This window comes from Diabrotica virgifera, chromosome 4, assembly GCF_917563875.1.
Source record: "Diabrotica virgifera virgifera chromosome 4, PGI_DIABVI_V3a".
Taxonomy (NCBI): Eukaryota; Metazoa; Arthropoda; class Insecta; order Coleoptera; family Chrysomelidae; genus Diabrotica; species Diabrotica virgifera.
In genome coordinates this window covers 214,068,099-214,089,396 of record NC_065446.1, presented here as the reverse complement: position 1 = coordinate 214,089,396, position 21,298 = coordinate 214,068,099, and positions in this window count along the sequence as shown.

Below are 21,298 nucleotides of genomic sequence, written 5' to 3'. Positions count from 1 at the left end.
CATTGTAAATTTTACTGTCTCTTCTTGATCGTTTATAATATTCAGGAATTATATATTGTTATTGTCTATTGATTTTACTTTTGAATTTTATGGCAAAATAATTTTATTTCATGGAATTATCAGTAGTAATTGCACGAGAGCTCTAAAATTATCGATTTGTTTCCCGAGTGCCACTTTGACAGTTTTAATTTCACGACCCTAATGGGAGTGAAATTATGTCAAAGTGTCATGAGGGCAATAAGTCGATAATAATTTTAGAGATCGAGTGTAATTCGCTGAGATTATTTCATGAATAAAACTGTCTCTTTATATCATTTTTACTAATATTTTATTGATGTCTTCACCTGAATATTTGCTAAACGTGTTTCTTGGTATTCTCTGTGATAAGTTGTAAAACATTAATTGTCATTAATGTCACTGAATGTTCATTTTTGCGTAGCAACGAAGGGCATCTGACGTAATGCTTGAAGTCGGAAAATTATCAAAAAATATCGGCATGAATGTCACAAGAGCGTGAGAATAAATTAACAATAATGCGACAATTTTTCGAAAACTTGTTGTCTGGCAATAGACACGAGAGCCCCAGGGCTTGAGTGGCAATTGCCCAATGACCACCAGTTTGAGAAAAAGTGGAGTATTATTTTCTTATTTATCTTTACTGTCGTGTGATATTCGTAAGGTTATTTTTTAAAACTTACATATAAAATTCAAGTCTTTGTATAAAAACATTCAGTGACATTGATACCAATAATTAATATGACAAACATTTTTCAACTAGTCAAAATAAAGAGCACAGTTTAGCAAATATTTAGATGAAGATATTATAAATAGACGAAGAATTATTTATAAATACAGTTGTATTCATGAAAAAAATAATTTTATCGAAGTAAATGTGCTTAAATTTGCCGATTTTTGTTCTCCTCGTGACAATTTGTGACATTAAATGCACAACTAAAAGTTTATTAGGGATATTTTCTTAAATGTGACAGTTATCAAAACTAGGAAACTGGTTGCAATTAAACAGAAACAATCTACTTAAAAAAATTCTTACTCTAATTTTGTACAGTAGAAAATTACCGATGTAATAATAATCTGACTGGACAGAATGAAACACGTGATGAAAAATCTTACAACACGATTGAAAGTTAAAATAATTAAAAAATAATCTCTGTAATTTTTATTTCTGTAGCTTTCTATTAAGTCCATCGTTACCTAATTCGCAAATATTTTACGGGTATCCCTACTTTTTCTGTCTTTACATGGCAAATTACGTGTAGTAAAATTCACACTGGTATGGATATGTAAACATTACTAGAATGTCATTCTACTTGAAAATGTCATCTTTAATTTAAAGAGATGGCTTTTGAATGTTCTTGGATAACTGTTATTTTTATAATTGCAAATTATTAATTCAGTTAATAAATGTGATAACTTTTTCACTAACTATGTATTCAGTGATTGTAATAATTTATATGTACAACAAAAACTAATACTCAATCGAGAAAAGAGGAAAAGTGTTAAAGTGATTTTTTAATAATATATTGTTACTATGGAACGCTTACAATTTTGAACATCTTTAACAACAAAATACTTGGATCACAGAATATATTATCCTGATTATTCTCTACTTGGATCTTCCACAAATAATACACAATAAATAACTTTTTATTAAGTTCACGTCTTAAATCAATTATTTATCAAATACACTATAATCAATATTATTTAATCAACAACTCACAATATTCCCGATGCCATGTCAAATATTTAAAATTGTCACTGATTGTCACTGTCTGACTGACAATATGCTGACAATATTCTAATTCGACTGAGTGCGTTGGATGACAAAGATAGATTTTTAAATATTACCACAGACTGTGTTCATTTTTTCGAATCCTGAAAAAACCAATAAATATTTTTAAAAAATTTAAACGCAGAATGAAAGACTATATTATTACCGAGCGCCGAAAGTCCCTTAGAATGAATAAAAAGTTTATTTTGAATGAGATATTTTAAATTAAATTTTTTTTTTTTTTTTATTTATTTATTGTTTATACATATGACCTGGCCTCTAGTGACTAATCCAGGTCGTTTTTTCCTGATGGGATTACAGATATTTTTTTATATTTTTACATTTTTTACTAAACTACTTAATCTATTTTTACAATTTATTAATTAATTTGCCATAATCTATTAATTACATTCAACAAATACATTTAACAAATTTAAATAAACAATATACATTTGTTAAAATATTTTTGGCACTATCAACTCCCTTCTAAGTTATAAAGACAGTCCCTCTATTTTCAGAAGAGAGTTGGTAGTCTTTTTTTTTAATTTAATGAATTATTTATTGAATTATTATTTTTATTTATTTATTTTATATTGAATTATTATTATTATAATTGTAAATATCTATTTTTGAATTTATATTTTATTTTATTTATTTTAACTTTATCTTACTCAACTTCATCAGGGTTGGATTATTTGTTGTCTTCTTCTATTATTATAGATTTCTTGTTGTTTTTTAGAGATATTATTTCTGTTAGATTGTTTAATATTCCAAAATATTCTTCATTTTGTAATATATCTTTTATTTGAATTCTTTCTAATCTTCTTCTTATTTCTCTATGTTCTTCATTTTCTATAGTATTTTCACAATGTAACACTATATGTTCTGGTGTACCTAGTTCTCCACATTCACAATATGCATCATCTTTTAAGTTAAATCTTTCCAAATATGTTGCCTTTTCGCAGACACAACTCATGTGTTTTGTAAATAATTTTTGTTCGTCTATTATAATACCTAAATATCTTGTTTCCATTTTTCTTTTTATTTTTTTTCCTCCAATTTTTAGAATTGAATCTCTTTCTAAAATTTTCTAAGTTCTCTTCTACTATTTATTTATTATTTATACATATGACCTGGCCTCTAGTGACTAATCCAGGTCGTTTTTTCCTGATGGGATTACAGATATTTTTTTTTATATTTTTACATTTTTTACTCAACTATTAAATATATTTTTACAATAACAATTTGCCATAATCTCTTAATTACGTATAACAAACAAATTTAAATAAACAATTTAAAATATTTTTGGTACTATCAACTCCCTTCTAAGTTATAAAGACAGTCCCTCTATTTTCAGAAGAGAGTTGGTAGTTTTTTTTTTAATTTTTTTTTATTTTTATGAATTATGTATTGAATTATTATTTTTATTTATTTATTTTATATTGAATTATTATTATTATAATTGTAAATATCTATTTTTGAATTTATATTTTATTTTATTTATTTTAACTTTATCTTACTCAACTTCATCAGGGTTGGATTATTGGTTGTCTTCTTCTATTATTATAGATTTCTTGTTGTTTTTTAGATATTATTTGTGTGAGATTGTTTAATATTTCAAAATATTCTTCATTTTGTAATATATCTCTTATTTCAATTCTTTCTATTATAATTTTAAATTAAATATCACACTAAATTTTCTCTTACTTTTTCACCCCTGTAACTTGTTATAATAAACATTATAGAATTTCTCAGGGACTTTCGGCCCTCGCCAATAACGTAATCTTTCATTCTGCGTTTAAATTTTTCAAAAATAATTATTAGTTTTCTCAGGATTCGAAAAAAATGAATCCCCATTTGAATAGCATTGTAGCCGAAAATACGTACCCATCCTCTTAATCAGAATCTCCTATGAATGAAATTATCGCGTTAATTTCATTAAAGCATGAACGCAATAAGATAAATTTGAAATACATTAGTAAATAATATCTAAATATTAGTTTATTGCATGTATTATAAAATATTTTAAAGCCATATTACAAGGTATTCTACTTTCCCGCACTGGGAAAATATACTTTCTCGCACTAGTGCGGGAAAGTGCAACTTTCGGAAAGGAAATGCGTGCGGAAAAGTAGCTGTTTTAGTACGGCCATAGAAAGAAAAAATTTTATTATAAAATTAAATTGATTTGATTTTCTAGATGTAAATAACTCGATAACCGATCGAATTTTATGAATCAAACACCATCACATTTTTTGTAGAATTTGTTTTTTCATTTTTTTTCTTCTATTAAGTATTTTAATTTTAAATTTGCTTTGATTTTCTAAACAAAAGCACAAGAGTCTAAAATAAGCAATGCTCATGACAAAAAAACTTAAATTGGACAATTTTATATAGAAATTATAAAAACATACCAAATTGTTGCGAAAATTAGAATCGCTATTTAATTTTAAACAGCTGATATGATCATATTTTAAGATCCGGAATCTACAACTCAGAGATTGGAGTTACCCTGTATCTGATTTATAATTTATATACAGGGTGTCCCATTATCCAGGCTATATCTCTTAAACGAAGAGATTTTCAAATGGGACGAAAACTGATCTATTTCATGTGCAATACAATTTAATATGGCGTAGAAAAAATCTTACCCTAAATATTCATCCCTTAGTTACAACTCCCAACTTTAATTTTTTTAATAGCACCCTGTACAATTTTTTATAGTTTTGGATGTGATCTTTTATCGTCTATTTAACACATTTTTTTAAAATAAAATCGGTTCGTAAGTGATCAAGAAAATATCAGTTTATTTTTGATAATTATGTGTCCCAGACTAATTTATCCAGGCTATATTTCTTAAACGAATAGAAATTTTTATTTTTTTTTTAATTTAATTTGAATTTCTTTAATAGCACCCTGTAACTAAGGGATGAATATTTAGGTGATCATTTTTTTTCTAGGCCATATTAAAATGTATTACAAATGAAATAGACCAGTTTTTGTCCCATTCGAAAATCCGTATTCGTTTAAGAAATATAGCCTGGATAAATTAGTCTGGGACTAGTAAAGTAATTAACAAAAATAAACTGATATTTTCTTGAATATTTACGAACCGATTTTATTTTTTAAAGAATGTGTTGAATAGACGGTCGAAGACCACATGGAAAACTATAAACAAATGTACAGGGTGCTATTAAAAAAATTAAAGTTAGGGATTGTAACTAAGGGATGAATATTAAGGGATGATTTTCGCTACGCCATATTAAAGTGTATTACAAATTGAATAGATCAGTTTTTGTCCCATTCGGAAATCTTTATTCGTTTAAGAGATATAGCCTGGAAAATTTAGTCTGGGACACCCTGTATATTGGAAATATATACTATATGTATATAAATTATATGTATTTCTAATTGATTAAAATTATTTTAATAAAAAATTGTATAACGTAATTTAAATTTCTTTCTACATATATATTTACCAATATGGAATACTTGAATCTTCGTGTCTTCATCCATTACCTGAAACAAATAAAAATATGTTATTGTATGGAGTTATTTACTTCATTAAAAATAAATGTGTCCTCGACACCGTAAGGTACAAGAGGACGGCTTAAGTAAGTAAGTAAAAATAAATATATGTACCACCAAAGATATAGATATTTGGATAGCATACAACCTACAACATCCATCTCTCAATCTACAACAATATACTTTTTATATACAGATTCTATATATATTATCGGTTTACAACGTTCTCCGTCTTCCGATACCCGTTCGCCATTCCTCTCCGTCCGCACATTGATCTACTTGCAGACCTCTTTCATCCATGGCTTTGTTTATTCCTGCCTGCCAACTTTTCCTCGGTCTACCTCTTCTTCTTCTACCTTGCGGTTTCCAGTTTTATATTTGTTTTGGGATTCTGTTTTCGTGCATTCTTTGTACGTGACCAAACCATCGCAGTTGTATTTCATTGATTTCGTCATTTATTGTATGTGTGACCTTCATTATTTCTCGTATTCGTTCATTGGTGACATGTTCTCTTCTTGATCTTCCTGCAGCTCTTCTCCAGAAATCCATTTCGGTGACCTCTAACATTCGTTTTGCTTTTTCCTTCATAGGCCATACTTCGCAGCTGTATGTTATGATGCTTTTAACTACGGCGTTATAGATCTTTTTCTTGTTTTGGTTTTTTATCTGCTTGTCCCAGAGTACTGAGTTTAGGAGCGTAATTGCTTTCCTGTCCTGAGTATTTCGTTCTTTAATGGCTCCGTCCAGTGTTCCATCATTCGTGATTTTCATACCCAGGTATTTATATTCGTTACATTTACTGATTGTTTCCCCTCCTTCTAGTATCAAGTCCTGCTGCATTCCACCGATATTCATATATTTGGTTTTTCTTATGTTGATCTCTAGTCCCCATTTCCTGTATTCCTCTATTAGCTTTCTTGTCATGTAACATATATCATCGTAGTCTTGTGCTATTAGTATTTGGTCGTCTGCGAAACAAAGAGTATATAGTGTATGGTCATTTAGTGGGAGTTGCCTGTTCTTGCATTTCCGTTTCCAATTTTTAAGAGCTTGTTCTAAATATATTTTAAAAAGTGTTGGAGAGAGGCAGCATCCTTGTTTGAGCCCTTTATTTGTCAGAAATCCTTCGGTGAGTTTGTTTCCTTGTTTAATTCTCGTGGTCGTGTTGTTATAAAAGTTTTTAATTATTTTTATGATTTCTATGTTTATATTTGTATTCTTCATTGCCTCCCATATCTTTACCAAAGGTACGCTGTCATATGCTTTTTTCAGATCAATATATACGAAATGAATCTCTTGGTTAACCGCTGTTTTCTTTTCCATGACTTGTGTGATTGCAAAAAGGTGGTCAATTCTAGATATTTCGGCTCTAAATCCTGCTTGTTCTTCTGCCTGCCTCCATTTACTTGTATTCGTCTTCTACTCGGTTTTTTAAGATCCTTCCATATATCTTGCTGATTTTTGGTGGTGTAACGGAAATACTCCTGTAGTTATCACATTATTTTCGATCATTTTTGTATATTGCTGACATATACGATAATTTCCATTCTTGTGGGACTTCTTTGTTGTCGATGCATCTTTGTAGTAGTTTCCTTATGTGCTAGTAAAGTCTTGAAGTTCCGTTTTTATTAACTTGGCTGGAATTCCCTCAGGTCCTGGTGCTTTACCGTTTTTTAGTTCGGTACATACTTTCTTAATTTCATTGGTGGATAGCCTTATTGGAGATCCTGTTACTCCTACTGTGTCCTGGGATGGTTCTAATGTTTCGAATTTATTTCTTTTTTCTGTCAGTAGGTCGCTGAAATACTCCTTCCACTCATTCGGTGATATTGCAGTTACAAGTTCTTTTCCTGTCTCTTTGCGTAGATTTCTAAGAATTTTCCAGCTCTTAGTGGATTTCCTACCTCCGATGTATGTATTGATTCGTGTACAATGCTTTTCCCATTTTTCGTTTTTGCTCTGCGTAATCATTCTGCGTACGTTTGCTTGTGCTTCCTTATAAGCTAGTTGGTCTACTACATCCCTTGTACTCACGTATTTCTGGTATTTTCTTCGCTTTTGTTCTATTTTTGATTCGACTTCTTCGTCCCACCAATATGGTTTATTTTTTTTGTTCTTTTCTATCTGTCCTAAGTCTTCTTCTGCGGCCAAGTGTATACATCCTTTCAAGGAGATATATTGTTCTTCTATAGATGCGTGTTGTAGATCTTTTAGTTTTTGGTCGACTCTTCTTTTGTATAAAATTTTCACACTTTCTTGTTCTAAACTATTTAGGTTGTATCTTATTTGTGTAATTTTCTCTTCATATTGCTTCACTTCTTCTGTCTGTTTTTCATATTTGTACGGAAAGATAAGTTTTATACCAAAGAAATGGTGATCGCTACCACAAGTTAATCCTCTATATGCCCTGACATCGGGAACTATTATGTGAGATTTTTGTTTCATTATCGCGTAGTCTATAATTGATTTTAGTCCTCGTGTGTTTTGTGTCCAGGTGAACTTGTGTATGTCTTTGTGTTGGTACCAACCATTTAGTATTTTCAATTCCATTTGTTCGCATAGGTTTATAATTCTTTCTTTGCCGAGTTCGTTTCCGTATTTCCATCCTTGTCCGAGACGATTTTGGTTTTTTAACATTTTTTTTATTTTTCCGAGTATCGCGGAGTTAGCCCGATGCCTCAACCCCCAACCTGGAGGGCCAGGATTTTACATCAGAGTGTCCTTCTCTTAGATAGATTGCCTTCGCTACGGATTATCCTTTAACTACACGCGCTGGCGTATTTTGTACGCCAGATATAAGAATTCTACTGCAAATATATTTAAAAATTTAGTTTTTGACCTTGTTTATCTCTCTAACCTATCACTGGAATGTGCTTTACAATTTTGTTTTAGTTTCGTTATAATCGGCGTTCTGGGAAGATCGTAATTTACAGTTTATTATTTGTTGTTTCCGGTGGTAGACGATATACGCCACGATTATATTAATATAAGTCGTAATATAAGTACATATTTCAATTGTTTTTGAGTCATTATGGCACAAAATATATTGTTCTTTATAAAAATTGTTATTAGTAATTTTATTTATCATGGAATCCAGTTATTCCATGATTCCAGTTATAAATCCCAATTGGCTTACTGAGAAGGAACTCCAAGTATTCACTGATGCTGAATAAGGTTTATAACAAACAACTAAGTGTACTTAAAAAAAATAAACAAATCCGCTATTTTTAAGTGTATTTTCTTGTGGCGTATAAAGTACGCCACGCGTGTAGTTATGTTATAACTTGATGCGCGGGTAGTTAAAGGTTAAAAAACCTTTAAATATGGCATCCAGCTGTGAGTTTGTGCTAGTAAGAGTATCTTAAATACCTACCATCCATGGATTCCAAAACAAAGTACTAAGGAGCATTTCCAACGCTCCTTGATAGTATAGGAACAGTGACCTCCATAGGGACCCAGAAATTAATACTGCTAACAAGACTATGGCAAAGTAATCCAAGTGCCACGAAAAACAACTTCTTCAACACGTCAATCTTAGCTAATCAAGTAATCAGCTTCTTTACAATACGGATCTGACTAAAAACTCAATAGTAAGCGACAGTGCACAGAAAAAGTGCAATAAATTAACAGAACTTTATAGATAGTAGTGAGTTTGCCCTAAGTTATAAATACTATAAAATAAATTAATACACCTACTAGACCAGTAAGGATCTGTTTTTAGGTGGATGTGACATAGGACATGTATGTCCAATGTAGGACATTCAGAGTTTTGCGGATAAAGTTAGGTGATAACGATAACTTCATTAATAATAATTGATTTATGCTCCTTCTCAAATATGCCCGGAACATTAATAAAAAAATTCAAATATTTAAAAATTTCGAATAACATCGATTTTTTTCTACTTTTTTTGTTTATAACTTTAAAACGATTTATTTTGGAACAAAGTCGTATAGAAATAAAACAAAGATAATTAAATTTTCTATCAGATGCAATTAATTAAAATTGTCTTAATTTATCACCCTTGCTGCAAAATAGCAATAAATATAAAATAAGGGGGCAAAACAAGCCTGTCCTTATTCACTGATTTTCCATCACTTAGGTTACACTTGGAATTTTCCTAATTCGCTTTGAAAATTTTTGTGCCAAAACCCGTACACCAAATTTGATTAAAATTGACATACTAGGTTTTGAATAATAATTTTGAAATCTAAACTTTTTTTTAAAAATTAAAATTTTTTAAAATCTTGCAAAACAAAAACTAGAACATACAACAAATATTTGTCAATTTTTTTACATATAAAGAAGCACTCCACCTATCTAATGCACTTTACAGAATTGAAACCGGATTATTTAAGCAGCCTCAGCAATGTTTTAAATTTATAAACACTTTTTTGGCTTATAAACAAATTATTGCTGTGGCCAGGAGGGGGTGCTACGGGCTCCTTTATTTAAATGGACTTACCCAAGATTTTTATGTATTTTTTGACCCGTAGAACACGATTTTTTTTTTTTGGTAACAGTTGATCCGGATGTCGATAAGCTGTCGACAAAGACTTGAGGAATTATATAACATCGATTTTTCGCAAAATAAAACCTTTTTTGTATTTCTTGGTTAATTCTAAGCAAGAAATGCTCTTAAAAGTTTTTTCGTAGGATGCATAGTTTTCGAGATAAACGCAGTGGAACTTTCAAAAAATCGAAAAATTGCAATTTTTGAACGCGAATAACTATTGATTAAAAAATAAAATAGCAATTCTGCTGAGAGCATTTGAAAATTTAAGTCAAATTATATCGGTTTTAATTATTTACATTGCTAAAAATTATTTTTTTTTATTATTAAACAAAGCTAATTTTTTATAAGCCAAAAAATTGTTTATAAGTTTAAAACATTGCTGAGGCCCCTTAAATAATCCGATTTTAATTATGTAAAGTGTATTAGATAGGTAGAGCACCTCTTTGTATGTAAAAAAATTAGCCAACTTCTAAATTTTATACTTTTTGTTCAGAAAGACTTTAAAAAAATTGAACTTTTTTAAAAACATTTAGATTGCAAATTTATTATGCAAAATGTATTACGTCGATTTTAATGAAATTTGGTACACGGTTTAAGTATTTCACAAAGAATTTCCTAAGCGAATTACTAAGGTTCTATGTGCCACCAAAGTGGTTAAAAACATTGAATAACAACAGGCGTATTTTGCCCCCTTATTTAGTATTTATTGCTATATTGCAGGAAAGGTAATACGTTAAGACATTTTTGACCAGGCGTACATCATAGAAAATTCAATTATCTTTATTTTATTTCTGTACGACTTTGTTCCAAAACGAATCGTTTTTAAGTTATAAGCAAAGAAAACAGAAAAAATCGACGTTTTTCGAAATTTTTAAATATTTTAATTTTTTTATTAATGTTCCGGGCATATTTGAGAAGGAGCATAAGTCAATTATTATTACTGAAGGTAATCGCCTAACTTTATCTGCAAAAATCCGAATGCCACCTCTCACATCCAAAAATAGACGTTTTTTCACAGATCCTTACTGGTCTATACTCACAATCAATTTTTATTTACTCCGGACGACAGGTTTCGCTTTCTACAATATGCAAAACATCATCAGGTCTGGGTAACAATAAACTATATACTACAAATTACAATATACATTATAAAACAGCATGATAAGACTGTTCCACGTTACTATTTAATGGAAATACGCACAAATCATTATGATTGCGAAACCAGGCAAACCGCCTACAGAATCTTCTTTATACCGTCCTATAAGCCTTTTACCAATAATGTCAAAAATTTTCGAAAGACTTCTCTTAGATCGAATTTTCGAAAGAATAAACATAAACCGCTGTAGGAGGTCTAAGTGTCTGAAGGGCTATCAAGTGGGCCTTGCCCCGATATACCATAAGAACAAACATAAATAGCATAATACCAGATCATCAATTGGGCTTTCGGCAGAACTACTCAACAATTCAGCAGTGCCATAGGATTGTATATGATATAAAGGAAACCTTAGAGGGAAAGAAAATGTGTACAGCAGTATTCCTTGATCTGGAAAAGGAATTTGATTAAGTGTTAAACATAAAGGCCTGTTGTATGAAGTGAAAAAGAATATGCCTAATGAAATATACCAGATACTAAGATCACATCTGAGTGATCGATTTTTTCAAATCAAATTAAATACCTCACTTTCCAAATATCATCCTATACAATCCGAAGTTCCTTAAGGTAGTGTCCTCGGTTCCTTCCTTTATCTCCTTTATACTGCTGACATACCTGCTGATGATGACATTACTTTGGCCACATTTGCCGACGATACAGGAATCCTTACCTCAGACGGAAGCTAAGGTAAAGCTTCTAACAAATTGCAAAATTATTTAAATGCACTTCAAACTTGGTTAAAAAAAATGGAAGATTAAAGCAAATGGTGAAAAGTCTTCACACATTACGTTCACAACAAGAAGGATCGACTGCCCATAAGTTTACATTAACAACATTTATGTCGCCTTAATTACTTAATTAATGTCGCCATTCCTGTACTTGGGACTTCATTTGGACCGAAATCTGAACTGGAAGAACCATATCCAAGCCAAGAAAGCACAACTAAACTTAAAAGTCAGACATATATACTGGCTGTTAGTTAAAAGATTCCAGTTATCATTACAAAACAAAGTACTATTATATTATACAAAACTATAATAAAGCCGATATGGAGTTATGGTATAGAGCTATGGAGCTACAGCAAACCGAGCAACACTAAAATACTGCAAACTTTCATGGTGCAAATGCACCATGGTATATTTCCAACATGCATTCCTAGTAATCATTTAGGTTAGAAAAAAGTTCTAAAGAAAATTCTTAAGCATCTTATTGGTGTTTATTACATCTATATGGTAAATGGTTATCCTAATGGTAAAAAAAATCTATATTTTGCCGGTTATTCGACTGATAAAATTTTCATATAAAAAATATTACGCGAGATTGAAAATTCTCCATGTACTTGGCCACGGCACTTCATTATACGTTTATGCTGATTAATATTGACAGATCGCGTCAACAACACCATTATTTTGAAAATTGGTACAGATTATATTTATTGAAAGCTCTGAGACCCGTACGTTAAAATATCGTTTCTCGATAAAGTAGTTGTCAGTAAACGTCTTTTAGAAAAAAAAATCAATTTAATATTAAATGTCTCATATTATACCCCTCAATTTTTGTAATAGGCCATGGAGAAAAAGATTGGCATGCCAATGATGAAAATGGGGAAAATAAATCTTTCAAAATAAAGTAGCTTGGCATTACAAGCTAAGTTGCCCTTCAGGACTGTCAGTCAGGATAATGGCTACGTCAATAAGAAGAGTATAATATTATTTGCGATTTTGTTAATTTCCTGGACATAATAGATAACTGTAATTGATTGTTTTGAGTACATAACAAAAATATTAGATTATGTTAGTATTGGTATCAATTGCACAAACTTTTTAGTATAGTATAGTTGATCCAAACTATGGCATAACCCAGACATCCAAAGTGAAAGTTATCCTTCAACACCAAATTGTTCTATATGGTTCACACAATGTCCAGAAAAAAGTCACACCATTTTGAGCGTCGGGTTTGGGGAGGAGAGGGGGGAGAAATCGGTAAATTCGTAGTTTTTTAAGTTTTTTGCCAATATTTATAAAACTATGCGGTTTAGCATGAACAACCTTCTATACAAAATTGTTGTACATTAAATTTGAAATAAAAAAGGCTCTATGCATAATCTTTCTAAAATTAATGGTTCCAAAGTTACGGAGGTAGTAGAGTATAACTGGTCCAAAAAAGGCCTAACCCAAACATCCAAAGTAAAAGTTTTCCTTCAACACCAAAATGTTCCATACGGTCCACATATTGTTCAGTAAAAAGTTTCACCATTTTGAGCGTCCGGTTTGGGAGGGAAATGGGAGAGAAGCCGGTAAATTAGTAGTTTTTTTAAGTTTTTCGTCAATATTTCTAAAACTATGCTTTATCGTAAACAGTGTTATATAAAAAAATGATCTACATGAAATTTAAAACAAAAAATATTCTATACATAATTGTTATAAAATTAACGGTTCCAGAGTTACGGAGGGTGAAATGTCGAGGTTTTCGGTACTTTTTATATTTTTTGGGCAATATTTATGATATAACTATACCAAAAACCCACACAGCCAAAGTGAAAGTTATCCTCCAACACCAAATTGTTCTATATGATCCACATAATGTTCAGAAAAAAGTCACACCATTTTGAGCGTCGGGTTTGGAGGGGAGAGGGGGGAGAATTCGGTATATATAAAAAGTATCGAAAACCTCCACTTTTCACCCTCCGTAACTCTGGAACCGTTGATTTTATAACAATTATGTATAGAACCTTTTTTATTTTAAATTTTATGTAAAATATTCTTGTATAGAACATTCCTTACACTAAAGGATAATTTTAGAAATATTGACGAAAATTTAAAAAAAAACTACTAATTTACCGACTTCTCCCCCATCTCCCCCCCCCCCCCGAAACCGGACGCTCAAAATGGTGTAACTTTTTACTGAACAATATGTGGACCATATAGAACAATTTGGTGTTGAAGGAAAACTTTTACTTTGGATGTCTGGGTTAGGCCTTTTTTTGGACCAATTATACTATACTACATCCGTAACTTTGGAACCGTTCATTTTAGAAGGGTTATGCATAGGGCCTTTTTATTTCAAATTTAATGTAGAACAATTTTGTGTAGAGGGCTGTTCATGCTAAACCGCTTAGTTTTATAAATATTGACGAAAAACCTAAAAAACTACGAATTTGCAGATTTCTCCCCCCTCTCCCCCCCCAAACCCGACGCTCAAAATGGTGTGACTTTTTTCTGAACATTATGTGGACCATATAGAACAATTTGGTGTTGGAGGATAACTTCCACTTTGGATGTCTGGGTTTGGGTCTAACTATACCATACTATTTGTAGTGTCTGTTTTTAGAGGTGAAATAATATGCTAGTTTTTAATTTTTAATAATATTTTGTCACGATGAACCACATAAGGAAACTGAAATATTATTGTAAAATAATATTTCAATTTATTATGATAGTCATCGTTTATGCTAGCCTAGCTCAGTTTATCAGATTGTGAGTACGTATTGCTTTGATCAAAAATATGAACAATTAAGATGTAGTTTGGAGCAAATAAAGCAAAGTTATAAAGCAAATAACCATTTTATTTTTCTGTAAAGGTATAAAAAATATGATGTATTAAATTCAACGACAGCTATTCAAAATATTGCCAAAAGCTAACAATTTAGATTATACTTATTGCATTGTTTTCGACTGTAGCTTCTTGATATTAGTCTAAGAGCTAGAGCCGAAAAATTATCGTCGTAAGTAATATGGAGTTTGGCATGTAAAATGTGTCTATTTTATATTAATAATTATGACTCCTTTCAGGCTGACACCTCAGTAGATACAGGAAGTACCAATAAGGGATGAAAGGGGAAAGTTAGTGCAGTCACTAAAGGTTTTCACCTCCTATTTTATTAAACCTCCATCGATTTGCATGAAATTGGTGACTAGTTAGAGCATACCTCAAGAAACAAAACTGATTTGGTGCCAACTTGCACTTTTGCCCTGGGAGTGGATACCACCCCTTCTCGGGGGTGAAAACTATTTTATTAAAAATAACCCCACAAGTCAATAGAGAGACAAAAATTTGTGTAAAAAAATTTTGTAACTTTCAAAAAGATCTCTCTGAAATTTTTGTTTGATTTTTGGCGAAAAATTTGAAATTTTAGAACGATTTTAAAATTTTAAATGGGTCTAAAATATATATAAACTAAGACACTCGTTCTCACTAAAAAATATGTAACGTGTATTTTTGCGCAATATTTAACCCTGAATTATTTCAGACTTTTTAAACTGGTGAAACGAACTTTAAAAAAAATTATTTATATTAAAATAAATTTATACAGGATGTTTCAAAAAAGGTAACACCGCCTCTAGGATAGGTAAAAACCAAAAAATAATTGGGGTACGCTTAGTAAAAAATTCATTCATTGCCATTTATTTTCAAGATACAGGGCGTTGAAGAAAACAAAATTTAACACATTTTTTACGATTTTGCCGAAACTGCTGGTTACCTATATTGTGTGAGCGGCCGTGGAATAACGGCATAAACGCTGGCCTCATAAGGCACTGCACGTGGTTTCGAGCCCTGCCAAAGACAAACCATTTTCATTTCCAATAATGACACGAGCCGTCTCACCGTGCCTCGGAGAGCACGTAAAGCCGTCGTTCCCCCTGGGCTAGTGTACATCGGCACTAGTTACTTAAAACAGGGTTAAAGATGTAAATGGCGCCGGAACTATACGAAAGGATCTCCCGGCAAAAATGTCATACGATATTATTATATATAGCTATATTGTAATTCAATTTGGCCAGTTTTAAGAGGTAGTTATTGTGTATTTCTTGACGTACAATTAACAGTTTTATATTCATCCACAAGGAAGAATTACTTCCTGTAGCTGGCTGTATACCATTAATTACAAGTAAATTTAGTAAAAAATTCGTCCTGGTAAAAGGTATATTAATTTAAAAAGCCCCTAAAGGGACTACAAATATAAAAACAAAACGTATTCGCCCAAAAAGAGAATCATTAGTGTTAAAAGAACATGGTGAACCACCCAAAAATACTAAGGTTAAAACACACGCACACGTGGTGCGTGGGTGCAACCCTACAAACCACTTTCCGTCCTTTTTCGATGTCAGGAACACCATCACGAACACATCAGGAACACGATCGAACCTTGGTAGATGATCTCCTCAAAAATCTGCCCACAGAATACTTTTATTATGTAGAATAATATGCTGACGATATTGCAATCATCGTCCGGGGCAAGTTTGCCCAGTTGGTATCTGGTAGACTGCAAGCAGCCCTAAATATAGTCGATGACTGGTGTACACAAGAGAGAATGATAGTCAATACTCAGAAAACAAAAATCGTCAACTTTATCACAAAGGCACAAGGCGAAATCTACCGGTGCTGGTAGAAACAGAGATTTCATTTGCCAAAGAAACAAAATACCTTGGGGTTTATTTTGATCATCAGCTTACGTGGAATACTCAAAATCTGAAAACCACACAGAACCAGTATATCCTTGGGCAGATGTAGAAGAATGTGCGGTAAGAATTGGGGCCTTAACCCCAAAATGACTCCATAGTTATACTTAAGGGATATTAGACTAATGATAACCTATAGGTCGGTGACGTGGTAGAGAAAGGCTGCTAGGTAATACAAAAAACTAGCGTGCCTTTGTTACACGAGGGCCTTAAAGACAACTCGTACATTAGCGTTAGAAATCCTGTTGAATCTATCACCAGTTCATATCTTTATATACGGCAAAGCCAGATCAATGATGCATCGATTAATATACAGTGAGAACGTAAAGGTTGGATTAAATTCATTTTCTCGAGAATGGATAATTTTGGAAAAAAATACCGAAACAGGTCGATTTTTATTTTTAAATTACGACTTTTTGGCATATATGGCATACTAGTGACGTCACCCATTTGGGCGTGATGACGTCATCGATGATTTCTTTTAATGAGAATAAAGGCCGTGTCATAGCTCATTTGAAAGGTAGTTCAATTATCTATTCAGCAATATAAATATTAACATAATTTTTTATACAGGGTGTCCAAAAAAATTTTTTTGGATTAAATTTATTGACATAAAAAGAAGAAACTGTGTAATTTATTTAATTCAAAATACATTTTACTGCTATCAGACAACAGAAAAAAATGTTTATTTGACAAATAAAAAATATTGTTTTTTGCAAATTCACCTAGACGTAGTAAAATGTATTTTGAATTAAATAAATTACACAAGTTCTTTTTTTTATGTCAATCAAATTCCTGTAGAATTGTTAAAACTTATAGACGACGACACACTTGAAATAATGGTGAACTTCTTTAACACAATTTATAGATCAGGCATAATACGAAAGAAATGGCTCTCCTCTACTTTTGTCACAATCCCGAAGACGAACAACGCCAGAGAGTGTTCAGACCACAGAACTATAGCATTAATGAGCCACACACTAAAAGTATTTTTAAAAATATGTTTAGGCAATACGTAAAGTATCCTTAACAATAGTAACCTATACTTATTGTACGGTTATAGAGTATATTCCCATAGGTAAGCTGGTTAAGAGTAGATAACGATTTTTCATATGTAATTTAAAGTATTATCTGCATAAATGGCACAAAGAATATTTGCTACGAGAGGTATATGGTTCAAAATGCATACAGTATCACGACTAATAAGTTATGTTCACATACATGTAGAGTACTTACAGTTTTATTCCTTGATGACGTGTCACATCAGAGCTCTGATTGAATTCCATAATCCATTTGGTTCATTTGTAAGGCACTCACTAATACGCTAAATAAATCATCGTCGATAATACTGAGCAGATTGAATTATCTGAGCGGTATAAAACGATAGCAAAAAAAGCCGGTAAAATGCGGCCTTTTTACGAATAGCGGGAGCGTCGATAGATTAGAGATGATTCTCGTTAGGAAGCTTTTGACGATCTGCCCCGGCGAGGGGTTCAAATGCGAGTCTCAACAATAACCTGGAGTTTCCAGAAAGGTTACATAAATACTACTTGAATTTTAAGTAATCAGTAGTACAGGGGCGTAACTAATTATTTTAGTGAGCCGTGTATAATATATTTATTGTACATATTGCCGGGGGCGACAGGCGAGAGAGATGGCCTATATCACCTCGAAGAGAGGGGATTGGCAAAGATGTGCACAACGATAAGAAATGTTTGAAGAAATTAGAGTTTATATACACAAGGGGTAACAACGATAAAATGGAGGAAAACGATAAGTTTTCCCCCTAGGGATAGATTTTAATCTTCCAGGGGAATCACAGCGATTTTCGTAATACCACGAAGAAAATCACCGTGAGTAGTGTGAATCTTGACAGTACGAACTAGACCATCCTTACCAGGCAATACATCTATTACCCTGGCAGTTGGCCATAAGAGTGGAGGAGTACCATCCTCCTTCAACAGAACCAAATCCCCGATCTTGACAGGGTCAGTAGGGTCGGTCCATTTATTTCTTTGCTGCAGGAGGCAAAGATAGTCTTTTTTCCACAATTTCCAAAATTGCTGTTGAATTTTACTAATACGCTGAAAAAGATTCAACCTATTTTCAGGTATCTCTGAAACACTTGGTTCAGGGGGCGCGGTTAAACTTCTTTGAACTAAGAAGTGAGCTGGAGATAGGAAAGCGAAGTCATTGGCGTCAGACGACATCCTAGTGATGGGTCTCGAATTTAGAATAGCCTCGATTTGGCATAATACTGTGTTAAACACTTCAAAGGTGAAGTGGGAATTTCCTATAATTCGATAGAGGTGATACTTCACACTCTTTATTCCTACCTCATGGAGGCCGAATTGATGGGGGTTGCGGGGAACACCCATCTTGAAAGTTATGGAGTTTTGAGTACAGAATTCCTTAATCTGTTCCGAATTATTTTGATTTAAGAAAAAATCATAGAATTCGCGCATTTCATTTTTTGCCCCATGGAAATTTGTGGCATTGTCGCTCCAAATAATACTGGGCGTGGATCTTCTGGCAATAAACCTTTTCAGAGTAAGAATATAGGCTTCTGCGCTTAATCCTGTGACGAGTTCGATATGAACACATTTAGTGCTCATGCAAATGAAATAGGCTACGTATGCTTTGTAAAGCGGTGCCTTCCTCAAATGTGAGGACTTAATTAAGAAGAACCCCCCATAGTCCACTGAGACGACTTGGAAGGGTCTAGTGGGGAGTACACGATCGGGATGCATATCTGCCATCTGTTGAACAGAATTGGGTGTCATGAATCGGAAACAGTTTACACACTTACGAATTAAGCGTTTAATCTGTCTTAATCCGTCAATTGGCCAGTACTTCATTTTGACATACGAAAGTACTGTTTGCGCGCCTGAATGTAATAACTTATGATGAGCTTGAGTCAAGATTAGTTCTACAACTCGACATTTAGAAGGAAGTAGAATGGGGTGTTTTTGATTATACGATATGGGGGCGTGTCGGAGACGTCCTCCCACACGAATCAGCCCATCATTATGTTGTAGGAAGGGGTTGAGTTTACGAATGGCTTTATTGGTCACGAGTTTAGCATTTTTCAATTCAAGAATCTCTTTTTTAAAGTAGATACTTTGGATATACCTGATGATCGCGTGATCAGCGATCTCCATTTCGGGTGGCGTCAATATATCCGTATCTCGTGGAGAGTTATTTATTTTCTTTTTAATATTACTGATGAATCTAAAAAGATAAGCGACAATTCTTTGAATTTTACGAAAAGAAGAAGATTTAGCGAATAGATTTTCAAAGGTGTCGTTGAGTTCGTGATTTGTTGCTATGTTTGAGACAACTAACTTCCTTAATTCAGGAAGATCATCCTGAAAATGAGGAATTTGATGAAGAGAAAAATCGATGGGATTGTCTCTAATAAAGCTAGGTCCGCATAACCAGTCTTCGGTGGTCTGGGGATTATCAAAGACATTTATCCCTCTGGAAGCGGGGTCAGCGATGTTTTCGTGACTTCTGACGAAATGGAAATCACAAGGAAAAGTTTCCAACAAGGAATTGACCTTTTGAATTCTGTTTTGTACAAAAATGTTCCAAATGTGTTTTTTAGAAAGTATCCAAGACAAGGCAATTGTAGAGTCAGCAAAGAGATGAGATGAAGATATACTCAAATTTTTCTTGAAGATGTGAAAAAGTCTATGAGCCAGAGTGACTCCCAACACTATTCCACAAAGTTCCAATTTGGGGATGGTGAGTTTATTTTTTAGCGGAGAAATTTTGTTTTTAGAAGCGATAAGCCGCGACGATACAGAAAAGTCTGAGTATGTCGCTTTGAGATACACACAAGTGCTGTATATTTTTTCCGATGCGTCGGTGAAAATAATTAATTGAACATCAACAACTTTCTTTTGTAAAAGTAAGCATCGAGGTACCTTGACCTCTTCTATAGTTTTGAATGTCGATAAGAGGTTTTGCCAATTTTTCATAATGATGGGTGAGTCAATGGGTTGATCCCAGTCCAATTTCTGGGACCATATTTCCTGTATCAAGAGCTTAGCGTTCACAAGGACAGGGGATAACCATCCTAGCGGGTCATACAAAGTAGCAATGTAGGAGAGAATAGTACGTTTAGTAACAACATTAGCCAATTTGAAGATAGGAGTTTTAAACGAAAAGTGGTCGCGTTCTGAATCCCAGAATATGCCTAAGACTTTATCAGATCCCGTGAAGTTAAGACTGACTTCAGAGACGGGATTTAAATTGTGTTGAGACAGAAATTCTGAAGAACTGCAGTTCCACTTGTGGAGGAGGAAACCATGGGTTTCTAGCAAAGAAGTTAATTGTTCGAAAAGACAACTTAATTCATGAAGACTGTCAGCACCGCTGATCAGGTCATCCATATAGATAGATTCTTGCAGAACACTAGTAGCAAGTTCGTGGGTATGTTTGTTGTTGTCAGCGATGTGCTTGATAACTCTTTGAGCGATAAATGGGCTACTTGGGAGCCCGAAGGGTAATCTTTGAAATTGATAGCACCGTAAAGGCTGCTGAATATTGTCCCTAAAGAGAAAATTTAACAGAAATGTTTCAGTGGGACAAATGGCGATTTGTAGGAACATAGCCTTGATGTCGCCTACTAGTGCGAATTTAAACTGACGAAACTTAGCGAGAATGTCAAAAAGTTCATGTTGGACGACATAACCTTTGTCTATGACGTCACTGAGGGAGATTCCCGTAGACGATTTATTGTTTGGATCGAAAACTATACGAGTGGAAGTAGTAGAGTTGGATTTGAAAACGGGAAAGTGAGGGAGAAAGTAATTAGGTTTACCTGAGTCATTTAGCATTTTTAACGGCA